This window comes from Macaca fascicularis, chromosome 7, assembly GCF_037993035.2.
Source record: "Macaca fascicularis isolate 582-1 chromosome 7, T2T-MFA8v1.1".
In the NCBI taxonomy this organism is placed as follows: Eukaryota; Metazoa; Chordata; class Mammalia; order Primates; family Cercopithecidae; genus Macaca; species Macaca fascicularis.
Window position 1 is genome coordinate 102,511,993 of NC_088381.1, and position 14,184 is coordinate 102,526,176.

Consider the following 14,184-nt stretch of genomic DNA (forward strand, 5'->3'; position numbering starts at 1 on the left):
TAAAGCTAAAGCCAAAGCGAAGGCTTTAAAGGCCAAGAAGACAGTGTTGAAAGGTGTTCACATCCACACAAAAAAAGAAGACTCACACGTCACCCACCTTCCAGAGGCCCATCCAGAGGCCCAAGACACTGTGACTCTGGAGGCAGCCCAAATATCCCCAGAAGAGCGCCCCCAGGAGAAACAAGCTTGACCACTATGCCATCATCAAGTTTCTGCAGACCATTGAGTCCGCCATAAAGAAGATAGAAGACAACACCACGCTTGTGTTCACGGTAGATGTTAAAGCCAACAAGCACCAGATCAAACAGGCTGTGAAGAAGGTCTGTGACATTGATGTGGCCAACGTCAACACCCTGATTCGGCCTGATGGAGAGAAGAAGGTATATGTTTGACTGGCTCCTAATTACAATGTTTTGGATGTTGCCAAAAAATTGGGATCATCTAAATTGAGTCCAGCTGGCTAATTCTAAAATATATGTATATCTTTTCACCCTAAAAACAATTTTTTTTTAAACAGAGGGGAACACTTTAATGTACTCAAAGACTGTGAAAAAATGATGGGCCTCCCAGATGATTTCTCCCTGAGAAATCTCTGCCTAGAGACAAAATACAGAGGCTAAGTGAGGCAGGATTTTCTACTGTAAAATCTAGAAACACAGGACCTCTTCCTCCATAGTTCACATGAAACTTCACTCATTTCTTCAAAAACCTTTTAATTTGAATACCTTCTATTTACCAAAAACTATTTTAGGTGCTGGAGATCCAAATTAAGGGTTGAAAAGGATGCAAAGCATGAAGAACATCAGGAGATACTCAGAGAAAGTAGCCACCTGGCGTGGTGGCTCATGTCTGTAATCCCAGCACTTTGGAAGGCCGAGGTGGGAGAATCACCTGAGGTCAGGAGTTCGAGACCAGCCTGGCCAACATGGTGAAACCCCCCATCTCGAGGCTGGGTGCAGTGGCTCATGCCTGTAATCCCAGCACTTTGAGAGGCCAAGGTGGGTGGATCGCCTGAGGTCAGGAGTTCGAGACCAGCCTGGCCAACATGGTGAAAACCCATCTCTACTAAAAATACAAAAATTCTTCAGGAAGCCAAGGCAGGCGGATCACCTGAGGTCAGGAGTTCGAGACCAGCCTGACCAACATGGAGAAACCCCCGTCTCTACTAAAAATACAAAATTAGTCGCGTGTGGTGGCGTGTGCCTGTAATCCCAGCTACCCAGGAGGCTGAGGCAGGAGGATCGCTTGAACCCAGGAGGTAGAGGTTGCAGTGAGCTGAGATTGCACCACTGCACTCCAGTCTGGGTGACAGCGAGACTCCGTCTCAAAACAAAACCAAAAAACCCCCACCAGATAAACTTCTTAAAATAAAACCTCTGCTACTGTACAGAGTTGACAATAAGCATTTAGAAACTTTTACAGCCATTTGACATGGCCATAACATCCAAACATGAAACCAGTGGACTTGTCAGGTTGAACAGACTATAGACCAATTTGGTTGTTGCCCAGCTCTAGGGATACGTTGCATCTGGTGCAAGCTGCATACTAGTCATGAACAGTAGGACCCTGTTGTCAATCTATGACAGATTGAAAATTAAAGATGTGCTTCATCATAGACATTTGAAAAGCACTGGTCTACACCACACTGTTCTGCTTCATCTCTTATTCAGTCTTCAGGTCATTTCAATCTGGTATCTGCCCTTCACCTGCTGAAAATACCACAGGAAAGGTCACTGACTTTCGTAGGGCTAAATTCAGTGTATTATTTTTTTGTCCCCATTGTATGTGACATCTCTTTAGCATTTGGCACCCTCTGCTTTATAACATCACAGAAGGTATGTTCTCCTCCTACCTCTTTGACAATTCTTTCTTTTTTCTAGGCTTCTCTTCCTTTGCCCACTATTGGACTGTTTCTCTTCTTCTATGATACAGATTTTTTCTGGGTGTCTTATTCATGCTCCACGGTTTTAACTATATACTGTTGATTTCTAATCTCTATTTCCAGGGTTATAAACTTGATGGTACACTAATGTGCTTAAGACATTTACAAAAGAAATCAGTTTAAAGGTGTTTTTTTTGTTTGTTTGTTTTTGCAAGATAAGCAGAGAATCAGGTTTTTTTTTTTTTTTTTTTCATTTATCTTTTTAAAAAGTGCTTACTTATTTTTTAAGAGAAGGGGTCTCACTCTGTCACCAAGGCTGCAGAATAGTGATGCAATACTAGCTCACTGCCGCCTCTGACTCCTGGGCTCAAGTGATCCTCCCACCTCAGCCTTCCAAGTAGCTGGGACTACAGCTGGATGTGACCACATTGGCTAATTTTTTAGTGTTTGTGGAGACAGGGACTCATTATGTTGCCCAGGTTGGTCTTGAGGAGGATTACCTGAGCCCAGGAATATAATCCTCCCACCTCAGCCTCCCAAAGTGTTGGGATTATAGGCATGAGCCACTGATCCTGGCCTATGATTGTTTTCAAAATTATACATTATTTAGCTCCAGAAATCATTTTTATTCCAAATAAAATCATATATTGAATTCTATATATTAAATGTAATAAAAGCAATTTTTAAAAACTGGAGTGGATTTGAGAGGTCCTGAGCTCTATCCACTCAGTCTTTTACTTTCTGGGGCTTCTCAGGTAATTGCTAAGCCACAGAGATTCTTAACTTAGGGTCTCTGGACCACCAAGGAATTCATGGAAATAATTACATCAAAAACTCCATCTTGCTGGGCATGGTGGCTCATGCCTGTAATCCCAACACTTTAGGAAGCCAAGGCAGGAGGATTGCTGAAGCCCAGCAGTTTGAGACCAGCCTGGGCAACAGTGAGACCCCTGTCTCTACACATAATTTAAAAAATCAGCCAGGCGTGGCACCGCACTCCAGCCTGGGTGACAGAATGAGACCCTGTCTCAAACAGACAAAAAACCCCACAAAAATTCCATCTTTATTTTAATTACTGACCAAAACCTAGCTTTCCTTAAATTATGTGTATAGGCAATAAGCCACAGCTATCAGTAGTACCTATGGTTCCCTCATGGATAGAAATCCCTGACACAGGCCAGGTACAGTGGCTCACACCTGTAATGCTAGCACTTTGGGAGGCTGAGGTGGGTGAACTGCTTGAGCCCAGGAGTTCAAAACCAGCCTAGGCAACATAGTGAAACCCCATCTCCACCAAAATAATAAAATAAAATAAAATAAAATAAAATAAAAATAAAAATTAGGTAGGTGTGGTAGCGCACACCTGCAGTCCTAGCTACTCGGGAGGCTGAGGTGGCAAGATCACTTGAGCCCAGGAGGTGGAGGCTGCAGTGAGCTATGATTATGCCACTGCACTCCAGCCTGGGTGACAGGCAAGATCCTATCTCAAACAAAAAAAGAAAAAAATGAAATCTCTGACATATTCATGTCATGTTATGTTGTTGCAGAGTATCTCCAAGTATCATTTACGTTCATCCACATATTAATGGTAGTTATCAGACTGCCACTAAATATTACGTAATTTGTTAAAGAAACATATGTATTGTGGTATCACAAGTTTTATACATTAATATAAAAATGTATATTATTCAAAAACATTATTCTGAAGAGGAGTTCATAGTCTTTATCAGATGGCCAAAGGATCTTTGGAAAAAGGTTAGGAAGGCTTGTAGAAACTCATGCCTCCTTGACAATACCCATGTGGAACACGGAGCTCCCAATTGGTTTTTACTGTGGCCCTAGGCCTTCTCCCAAATGATTCAATGGAAGTGGTGGTAAAAAGGTCCTTTTTGTTCTTGATATTAAGGAGATTCTTAGTGAAGAAAGCCTGTTGGAACATTTCAAATAATTCTAGGCTGGGCTCAGTGGCTCATGCCTATAATTCCAGCACTTTGGGAGGCCAAGGTGGGTGGATTACTTGAGGCCAGGAGTTCAAGACCAGCCTGGCCAACATGGCAAAACTTTGTCTCTACTAAAAATACAAAAATCAGCTGGGCACGGCGGTGCTGACCTGTGGTCCCAGCTATTTGGGACGGTGAGGCGTGAGAATCGCTTGAGCCTAGGGGGCGGAGTTTGCAATGAACCAAGATGTAGCCACTGCACTCCAGCCTGGGGGACAGAGAGTGAGACTCTGTCTCAATAAATAAATAAGTAAATAAATAAATATTTGATATTTGAAGGGAAATGCCATTTATTTCCTCTAAGTGCTGTTTAACACTAACTTCTAGGCTGGGTGCGGTGGCTCAAGCCTATAATCCCAGCACTTTGGGAGGCTGAGGTAGGAGGATTGCTTGAGCCCAGGAGTTCAAGACCAGCCTGGGCAACAAAGTGAGACCCCATCTCTAAAAAAATAAAATATAAAATTAGCCAGGCATAGTGGTGGACTTATAGTCCCAGCTACTCAGGAGGCTGAGGTGGGAGGATCGCTTGAGCCCAGTTTTAGGTTGCAGTGAGCTGTGATGGCACAATCACACTTTAGCCTGAGTGACAGAGCAAGACCCTATTTCAAAAAATTTTAAAAAATTAATACAATAAAACTCACTTCTAGAAAATCTTTTCTCTTTTAGATCCTTCTTTTTTTTTTCTTGCATTCCATTGCTGCTTATTCAATTGCTTATCACGGTATACTTATTAGTTTACAGGTCTATTTTGTCTCTGGAACTGGATTATAAAAGTGCCCTTGAGAAGTTTATTTCTCAGGATGACCAGGACAGTGTTCTACAAATAGACACTCAATAAATGCTTCCTGATGAGTGCAAGGCCTCTCAGAAAAGTGAACTTATTTATCATAAAAGCAAGATGAAAAAACAATAAGGTTAATTACAAGGAGGTAAAAAAGAGGAACCTTTGATTCTGGATGGTACTTGTGAAAGGAATTGTGTATTTATAAACATTGTGTTTATAAATAGCTTCTATTTACTAGTGAGGATTAAAAATCTTCTTTAATAGAAAGTGATCTTTTAAATGACCTGAAAATTCCATTTTCTGTCACCAGTGAAGAGTAGGCCAGGTTTTGTCTAACGAGCAGATTGTATGATGAAAGAACATTGCTAAATTCAGTTCTTTCTAAAATATTTGATACAGGGGCTGGGCGCGATGGCTCATGCCTGTAATCCCAGCACTTTGGGAGGCCAAGGTGGGTGGATTACTTGAGGTCAGAGTTCGAGACCAGCCTGGTCAATATGGTGAAACACTGTCTCTACTAAAAATACAAAAATTAGCTGGGCATCGTGGTGGGTGCCTGTAATCCTACCTACTTGGAAGGTTGAGGGAGGAGAACCACTTGCATCTGGGAGATGGAGGTTGCAGTGAGCCGATAGCAGGCCACTGCACTCCAGCCTGGGTGACAGAGCAAGACTCGTCTCAAAAAAAAAAAAAAAAAAAAAAAACAAGTTTCTGAAAATTTCACCAGATGGGGAAATGCTGACAATATGCTAGTTAAATTTAGTATTCATCTCAATGTAAAATCTGTATTGGCCGGGCACGGTGGCTCAAGCCTGTAATCCCAGCACTTTGGGAGGCCGAGGTGGGTGGATCACGAGGTCAGGAGATCGAGACTATCCTGGCTAACATGGTGAAACCCCGTCTCTACTAAAAATCCAAAAAAAAAAAAAAAAAACTAGCCGGGCGTGGTGGCGGGCGCCTGTAGTCTCAGCTACTTGGGAGGCTGAGGCGGGAGAATGGCGTGAACCCGGGAGGCGGAGCTTGCAGTGAGCCGAGATCACGCCACTGCACTCCAGCCTGGGAGACACAGCGAGACTCCGTCTCGGAAAAAAAAAAAAAAAAAAAAAAAAAAAAAAAAAAAAATCTGTATTAATCTCCATGATATTAAAAATGCATAAAAAAAGTGGCCGGGCGCGGTGGCTCAAGCCTGTAATCCCAGCACTTTGGGAGGCCGAGACGGGTGGATCACGAGGTCAGGAGATCGAGACCATCCTGGCGAACACCGTGAAACCCCGTCTCTACTAAAAAATACAAAAAACTAGCCGGGTGCAGTGGCGGGCGCCTGTAGTCCCAGCTACACGGGAGGCTGAGGCAGGAGAATGGCGTGAACCCGGGAGGTGGAGCTTGCAGTGAGTGGAGATCAGGCCACTGCACTCCAGCCTGGGCGACAGAGCCAAACCCTGTCTCAAAAAAAAAAAAAAAAAAAAAAGTTTTTAATATATTTTTCTTTCACATTTATAAATTTCCTGAGCCAATTCTGAAGCTTAATTGATCCTAAATGTCAACAATACTAAAAATATAGTCAATATTTTCCAAATAATTATTAAAGCTCTGCATCGTTTCATCTAATTATGAAATTAATCAAGTCCTATCATTTCTCCTACATACCTCTCAAATCCACCTACCCCAAATGTATTTGCCACTGCCTTGATTCAGGCTTCTTAATCGCCTCCAATTTCTTTCTCCTTACATGTATTCTTATCATGATCATAAAACAATCAGGTTTGTATTTCAGAAAGATCGTACCACTCCTTTGCTTATAACCCTGCACCAGCTCTTTTTTTTTTTTTTTTTTTTTTGTGACGGAGTCTCGCTCTGTCGCCGGGGCTGGAGCGCAGTGGCCGGATCTCAGCTCACTGCAAGCTCTGCCTCCCGGGTTTACGCCATTCTCCTGCCTCAGCCTCCTGTGTAGCTGGGACTACAGGCGCCCGCCACCTCGCCCGGCTAGTTTTTTGTATTTTTTTAGTAGAGACGGGGTTTCACCGTGTTCGCCAGGATGGTCTCGATCTCCTGACCTCGAGATCCGCCCGTCTCGGCCTCCCAAAGTGCTGGGATTACAGGCTTGAGCCACCGCGCCCGGTCTAACCCTGCACCAGCTCTTTAGCACACAATTTTACATGGTATCCATGGCCCTCAATGATCTAGCTCATACCCACCTCTCCTGCACTTCTGTCATCACAGTGCCTCACGCTTGACTCAGCAGCTGTAATGAAACATTTGCAAGGCATCTGTGGTTTTTTTTTTTCTCTAGGACAATCCTTTCATACTGATTTCTGGTGAACTCTATCATCCTTTACAACCCAGCTCAAACATTACTTCTGGAAGGCCTTCTCCAAGCCCATCTCAACTCCACAGTTAAGCACTCCCTCTTCTAAATCTAGTAGGAATATATGGTTGTACGTATCACATTGTATTATATCATAATTATTTGTTTATATGCTTACTTGCCTTCCCTATATCATGGAAAGCTTTTTTGAGACCAAGAAAGGTACTTCATGTTTGTTGAACTGAACTGAATCTGATCTAATGATCTGAGCTGAGTAACTGGGAAACAGATGGGATGTTTCCAGAGTGATTCATAGTAGCCAGGATGATCATGTTGCTCCACAGCAAACATAAATCATGTTTCTTTAATCACTAGGATTACCAGACTTTGTTGGAATAGCACACAACACGCAAACTCTCTCTTAGTTAAATGAAGACTGAATACCCACGAGCCAATTAGTCAATGTACGATCTGCATAATTTGAGCCAAATTAGTAAATATCACTTTTTCATCAAATATAGATTGAGTGCTTCTGGCTTAGTGCAAAATATATACATTTTATCTTACATTTTTATATGAAAGGGCAAAGTAGATTAGAGGATGGATTATTTACACTGTGCACCAGGAACTAGCAACTATTAAACTTTATCATACAAATACAAGTGGAAAAGTAGAAACCTGATATATTGGAAACTATTTATTTTGTAAAATAATTCCTTTGGGAAACAGTAAAAATAATGTATATTATCAATTCCCAATGTAACAAAAGCAGGTGGCACAAGAAACAGAAGAAAATTTTGTGGTTTCAGATATTAATGGTAGATGGCACTAAGTCATGCATCAAGCATTCAGGTAGATGCAATGCATAATTTTCAAGATTCAAATCTGTTGTGACTAGAGCCACAATGGTTCTTTCTGGGATGAAAAACACTAAGGAATCTGCACAAAGAATATTTGAGTAAAGTTTCTCTCTTACCAGCATATACTGATAACTTAAAACCAGTTTTAACTACAGGAATCTTCCTATTAGTCATAATAGCTTAACACAAGTAATTTATAGTGTTTAAAGCTAACTTATGATTTAGCTTTCTTATTTGTTCTTTTCTATATTTTACAGAGGTTCCCTACCAAACATGTTATTTTTGAAATAAAAATAAATACAATTTTCTGAGAGTTAGTCAGAAGAATATCATTCATATTACTTAATGATAGTAATCATATCAATCAGTTAGCCCATTTTTAGGATGTTATGAGAATGTCATTAGGCTGTGTTTTTAACTCAAGGGTCATTTTCTTTTTTTTTCTTTTTTTGAGACGGAGGTCTCGCTTTGTCGCCCAGGCTGGAGTGCAATGACGCAGGATCTCGGCTCACTGCAACCTCTGCCTCCTGGGTTCAAGCGATTCTTCCACCTCAGCCTCCTGAGTAGCTGGAGTTACAGGCGTTCACCACCACGCCTGGCTAATTTTTGTATTTTTAGTAGAGATGGGGTTTCACCATGTTGGCCAGGCTGGTCTCAAACTCCTGGCCTCAGGTGATCTGCCTGCCTTGGCCTTCCAAAGTGCTGGGATTACAGGTGTGAGACACCACGCCCGGCCCATTTTCTAGAATTCTATTTACTTATTTCATATATTGCAAAGAGGAAATCAGAAAGAAATAAAACATCCAGCTCAGAACAGGAAGCTGTTTTGTTTGTAGTGGCAATGATACTGAATGACACTTGAATTAACTCCAAAACATTTTCTTACAACCAGAGCACAAGACACCTATCTAAATCAGTCACATGGTATTTCTTAAGAACTGCTATACTGTGATAAATATAATATAAAACATTTTCCTCTAGCAGGTAGATTAAAACAAGTATTTAAATGCTTTCAAAATAAAAATAAACAGAATCTGTGTTGAAGTTAAAAAAATAAGGAGAGGGCCAAGCGCCGTGGCTCATGCCTGTAATCCCAGCATTTTGGGAGGCCGAGGTTGGCGAATCACTTGAGGTCAGGAGTTTGAGACCAGCCTGGCCAACATAGTGAAACCCCGTCTCTACTAAAAAATACAAAAAATTAGCTGGGCAGGCCGGGTGCGGTGGCTCAAGCCTGTAATCCCAGCACTTTGGGAGGCCGAGGCGGGAGGATCACGAGGTCAGGAGATCGAGACCATCCTGGCTAACACAGTGAAACCCCGTCTCTACTAAAAATACAAAAAAAAAAAACTAGCCGGGCGCGGTGGCGGGCGCCTATAGTCCCAGCTACTCGGGAGGCTGAGGCAGGAGAATGGCGTAAACCCGGGAGGCGGAGCTTGCAGTGAGCTGAGATCCGGCCACTGCACTCCAGCCTGGGTGACAGAGCAAGACTCCGTCTCAAAAAAAAAAAAAAAAAAAATTAGCTGGGCATGGTGGTACGCACCTGTAATCCCAGCTACTCAGGAAGGCTGAGGCAGGAGAATTGCTTGAACCTGGGAGATGGAGGTTGCAGTGAGCTGAGATCATGCAACTGCACTCCAGCAAGGCTCCATCTCAAAATGATAATAATAATAATAATAATAATAATAATAATAATAATAATGATGAGATGGCCGGGTGTGGTGGATCATGCCTGTAATCCCAGCACTTTGGGAGCCCCAGGTGGGTGGATCACTTGAGGTCAGGAGTTCAAGACCAGCCTGGCCAACATGGTGAAACCCTGTCTCTACCAAAAAACACAAAAAGTAGGCAGGCATGGTGGCGTGTGCCTGTAGTCCCACCTACTCGGGAAGCTGAAGTGGGAGAATCTTCTGGCCCTTGGAAGCGAAGGTTGCAGTGAGCTGAGATCACACCATTTTACTCCAGCAGCCTGGGTCACAGGGTCACAGAGTAAGACTCCGTCTCAGAAAAAAAAAAAAAAAAGAAGGCTGGGCACAGTGGTTCATGCCTGTAATCCCAGCACTTTGGGAGGCTGAGGCAGGCAAATCATGAGGTCAGGAGTTCGAGACAAGCCTGGTCAACATGGTGAAACCCCATCTCTACTAAAAATACAAAAAAATAGCTGGGCGTAGTAGTGGGCTCCTGTAATCCCAGCTACTCGGGAGGCTGAGGCAGCAGAATTGCTGAAACCCAGAAGGCAGAGGTTGCAGTGAGCCAAGATGATGCCACTGTACTCCAGCCAGGGGGACAGAGTTAGACTCCGTCTAAAATAATAATAATAATAATAATAATAATAATAATAATAATAATAATGAGAGAAGTGTTGCAGTCAACTTCCTAATAATAAATAATTCTACTATGGCAAATATTGAAAGTAGACACATTACTCAATACATGATAGTATTTTTTAAAACTATTAATCAACAATTTTGTTTTCCTTTTCTTTTAAGCCAAAAAAAAAGGAAACCCACGTACTTTTTTTGCTTTTAAATTTTTTTTTTCTTTTTTAACACAATCTCACTCTGTTGCCCAGGCTGGAGTGCAGTGGGGCCAACTCAGCTCATGACAACCTCCGCCTCCTGGGTTCCAGTGATTCTTGTGCCTCAGTCTCCCGAGTAGCTAGGATTACAGGTGAGCACCACCGTGCCTGGCTAATTTTTGTATTTTTAGTAGAGATGGAGTTTCGCCATGTTGGTCAGGCTGGTCTCAAACTCCTGGCCTCAAGTGATCTGCCTGCCTTGGCCTCCCAAAATGCTGGGATTACAGGCGTGAGCCACCGCGCCTGGTCCCCAGGTACATTTTTAAACTTTTTTTTTTTTTTTTTTTTGAGACGGAGTCTCACTCTATTGCCCAGGTTGGAGTGCAGTGGCATGATCTCAGGTAACTGCAACCTCCACCGCCTGGGTTCAAGGGAGTCTCATGCCTCAGCCTCCCGAGTAGCTACGATTACAGGCATGTGCCACCATACCCAGCTAATTTTTGTATTTTCAGTAGAGATGGTGTTTCACCATGTTGGCCAGGCTGGTCTTGAACTCCTGACCTCATGTGATCCGCCCACCTAGGCCTCCCAAAGTGCTGGGATTGCAGGCCTGAGCCACTGTACCCGGCCACATTTTAAAATCTAAATATAACCAGGCACGGTGGCTCATGCCTATAATCCCAGCACTTTGGGAGGCCTAGGCGGGTGTATTGCTTGAGCTCGGGAGTATAAGACCAGCCTAGGCAGTATGGTGAAACCCTATCTCTATTAAAAAACAAAAAAACAAAAATAATAAAATCTGAATATATTTCAAATTAGGAAAATTGTTAACACCAGTTTTGTTAGTTTATTATCCCTTTCCCTCTCACGTGTCTTTATATTCCTTCATAAGATAATTGTCATCAATAAGCAGCCATGAATAAAGGGAATCTCACTTTTTCTCTCCATGTTTGATCTATTACTATTTTACACATAAAAGGTTAAAACACTAATCTTCACATAAAACTCTATTCCACTTATTTCATGAGTCAGGACATAAGACACCTTTCATATCTTCTTATTTCTTGTGTGGTATAGTAAAGTTTTATGATTTCTGGAACAAAATACTCTGTTGCCATTTCTACCTTTTATATTTATTTATTTATTATTTTTATTTATTTATTTTGAGATGGAATCTCACTCTGTGGCCCAGGCTGGAGTGCAGTGGTGCGATCTCGGCTCCCTGCAACCTCCACCTCCCAGGTTTAAGCGATTCTCCTGCCTCAGCCTCCCGAGTAGCTGGGATTACAGGCACAGGACACCACACCCAGCTAATTTTTGTATTTTTAGTAGAGACAGGGTTTCGCCATGTTCCCCAGGCTGGTCTCAAACTTCTGACCTCAGGAGATCCACCCGTCTCCTGAGTAGCTGGAATTACAGGCATGAGCCACCACGCCTGGCCCATTTCTACCTTTTGTAAAACTAGGTCTAGGCCGGGCATGGTGGCTCACGCCTGTAACCCCAGCACTTTGGGAGGCCAAGGCAGGCGGATCACCTGAGGTCAGGAGTGGTGGCGTGCACCTGTCATCCCAGCTACTCAGGAGGCTGAGGCAGAAGAATCGCTTGAACCCGGGAGGCAGAGGTTGCAGTGAGCCGAGATCGAGCCATTGCACTCTAACTTGGGTGACCAACAAGAGCGAAACTCCGTCTCAAATAAATAAATAAAAATTAAAAAAATAAAAATTAGGGCCGGGCGCGGTGGCTCACGCCTGTAATCCCAGCACTTTGGGAGGCCAAGGCTGGCGGATCACAAGGTCAGGAGATCGAGACCATGGTGAAACCCTGTCTCTACTAAAAATAGAAAAAATTAGCCGGGCGCAGTGGCGGGCGCCTGTAGTCCCAGCTACTCGGGAGGCTGAGGCAGGAGAATGGCGTGAACCCGGGAGGCGGAGCTTGCAGTGAGCCGAGATTGCGCCACTGCACTCCAGCTTGGGCGACAGAGTGAAACTCCGTCTCAAAAAAAAATAAAAATAAAATTAAAAAAAAAAAATAAAAATTAGAACTAAAACTAGGTCTAATTATGCCAATTTGAGAACTGCCTTTCTCTTTGCCTGGTGATTTAGTTTGCAGTTTAAAAAAAAATAAAGTCCCCGGCCGGGCGCGGTGGCTCAAGCCTGTAATCCCAGCACTTTGGGAGGCCGAGACGGGTGGATCACGAGGTCAGGAGATCGAGACCATCCTGGCTAACACGGTGAAACCCCGTCTCTACTAAAAAATACAAAAAACTAGCCGGGCGAGGTGGCCGGCGCCTGTAGTCCCAGCTACTCGGGAGGCTGAGACAGGAGAATGGCGTAAACCCGGGAGGCGTAGCTTGCAGTGAGCCGAGATCGCGCCACTGCACTCCAGCCTGGGTGACAGAGCCAGACTCCGTCTCAAAAAAAATAAAAAAAAAATAAAAAATAAATAAATAAATAAATAAATAAAGTCCCCATCAGCTCACAGGAACACATATTAAGGAGGCTTTGGGTTACATGCCCAAGATTTTTGTAATTCACTCCGTAACTATCAAGTTTCCAAGGGAAATATTTGAAATTCTACTATTAAGAACACATAAAATGAGAGAAAATGTGCCCCAATAATATACCATTAACATAAGTGCTTTTTTGTATGTAAGGGAAAAATGGCTACTCATTTGAATGAAAACCTATTTCAAATTTTTCTGTAATGCCAGATAAACTACTAAATTGCTCTGTATGCATAATCAAATTAGCTGTCAGAAGTCAAGAGTAAATGAAAAATGTCTAGATAAAGGGTAATCAAAACTACTTCCTGGTGAACATGTCCAGAGTACATGTAAGAAAATCTAGGCCTGGTGAGGTGGTTAATGCCTGTAATCCCAGCACTTTGGGAGGCTGAGGTGGGTGGATCACTTGAGGTCAGAAGTTTGAGACCAGCTTGGCCAACATGGTGAAACCCTGTCTCTACTAAAAATACAAAAATTAGCTGGGCGTGTTGGCAGGTTCCTGTAATCCCAGCGACCTGGGAGGCTGAGGCAGGAGAATCGCTTGAACCTGGAAGGTGGAGATTGCAGTGAGCCGAGATCGCGCCAGTGCACTCCAGCCTGGGCAATAGAGCGAGACTCAGTCTCAAAATAAATAAATAAAATTAATAAATAAAAATACAAAAATTGGCCGGGCGCGATGGCTCACGCCTGTAATCCCAGCACTTTGGGAGGCCCAGGCGGGTGGATCACAAGGTCAGGAGATTGAGACCATCCTGGCTAACATGATGAAACCCCATCTCTACTAAAAATATAAAAAATTAGCCGGGCATGGTGGCGGGCGCCTGTAGTCCCAGCTACTCAGGAGGCTGAGGAAGGAGAATGGCATGAACCCAGGAGTTGGAGCTTGTAGTGAGCAGAGATCGTGCCACTGCACTCCAGCCTGGGCAACACAGCGAGACTCTGTCTAAAAAAAAAAAAAAAAAATTAACCAGGCATGGTGGCGCGGGCTTGTAATCCCAGCTACTCCAGAGGCTGAGGCATGAGAGATGCTTGAACCCAGAGGCGGAGGTTGCAGTGAGCCGAGATCACACCACTGCACTCCAGCCTGGGCAACATGGCGAGACTCTGTCTCAAAAAAAAGAAAAGAAAATCTAATAAACTAAACTAAAAAAATAAGTCAACTGGTTTTTTTTTTTTTTTTTTTTTTCTGAAACAGGGTCTCGCTTTGTCGCCCAGGCTAGAGTGCAGTGGCACAATCTGGCTCCCCTGGGCTCAAGTGATCCTCCTGGCTTAGCCTCCCAAGTAGCTGGGACCATAAGTGTGTGCCACCTCACCCAGCTAATTTCTGTATTTTTT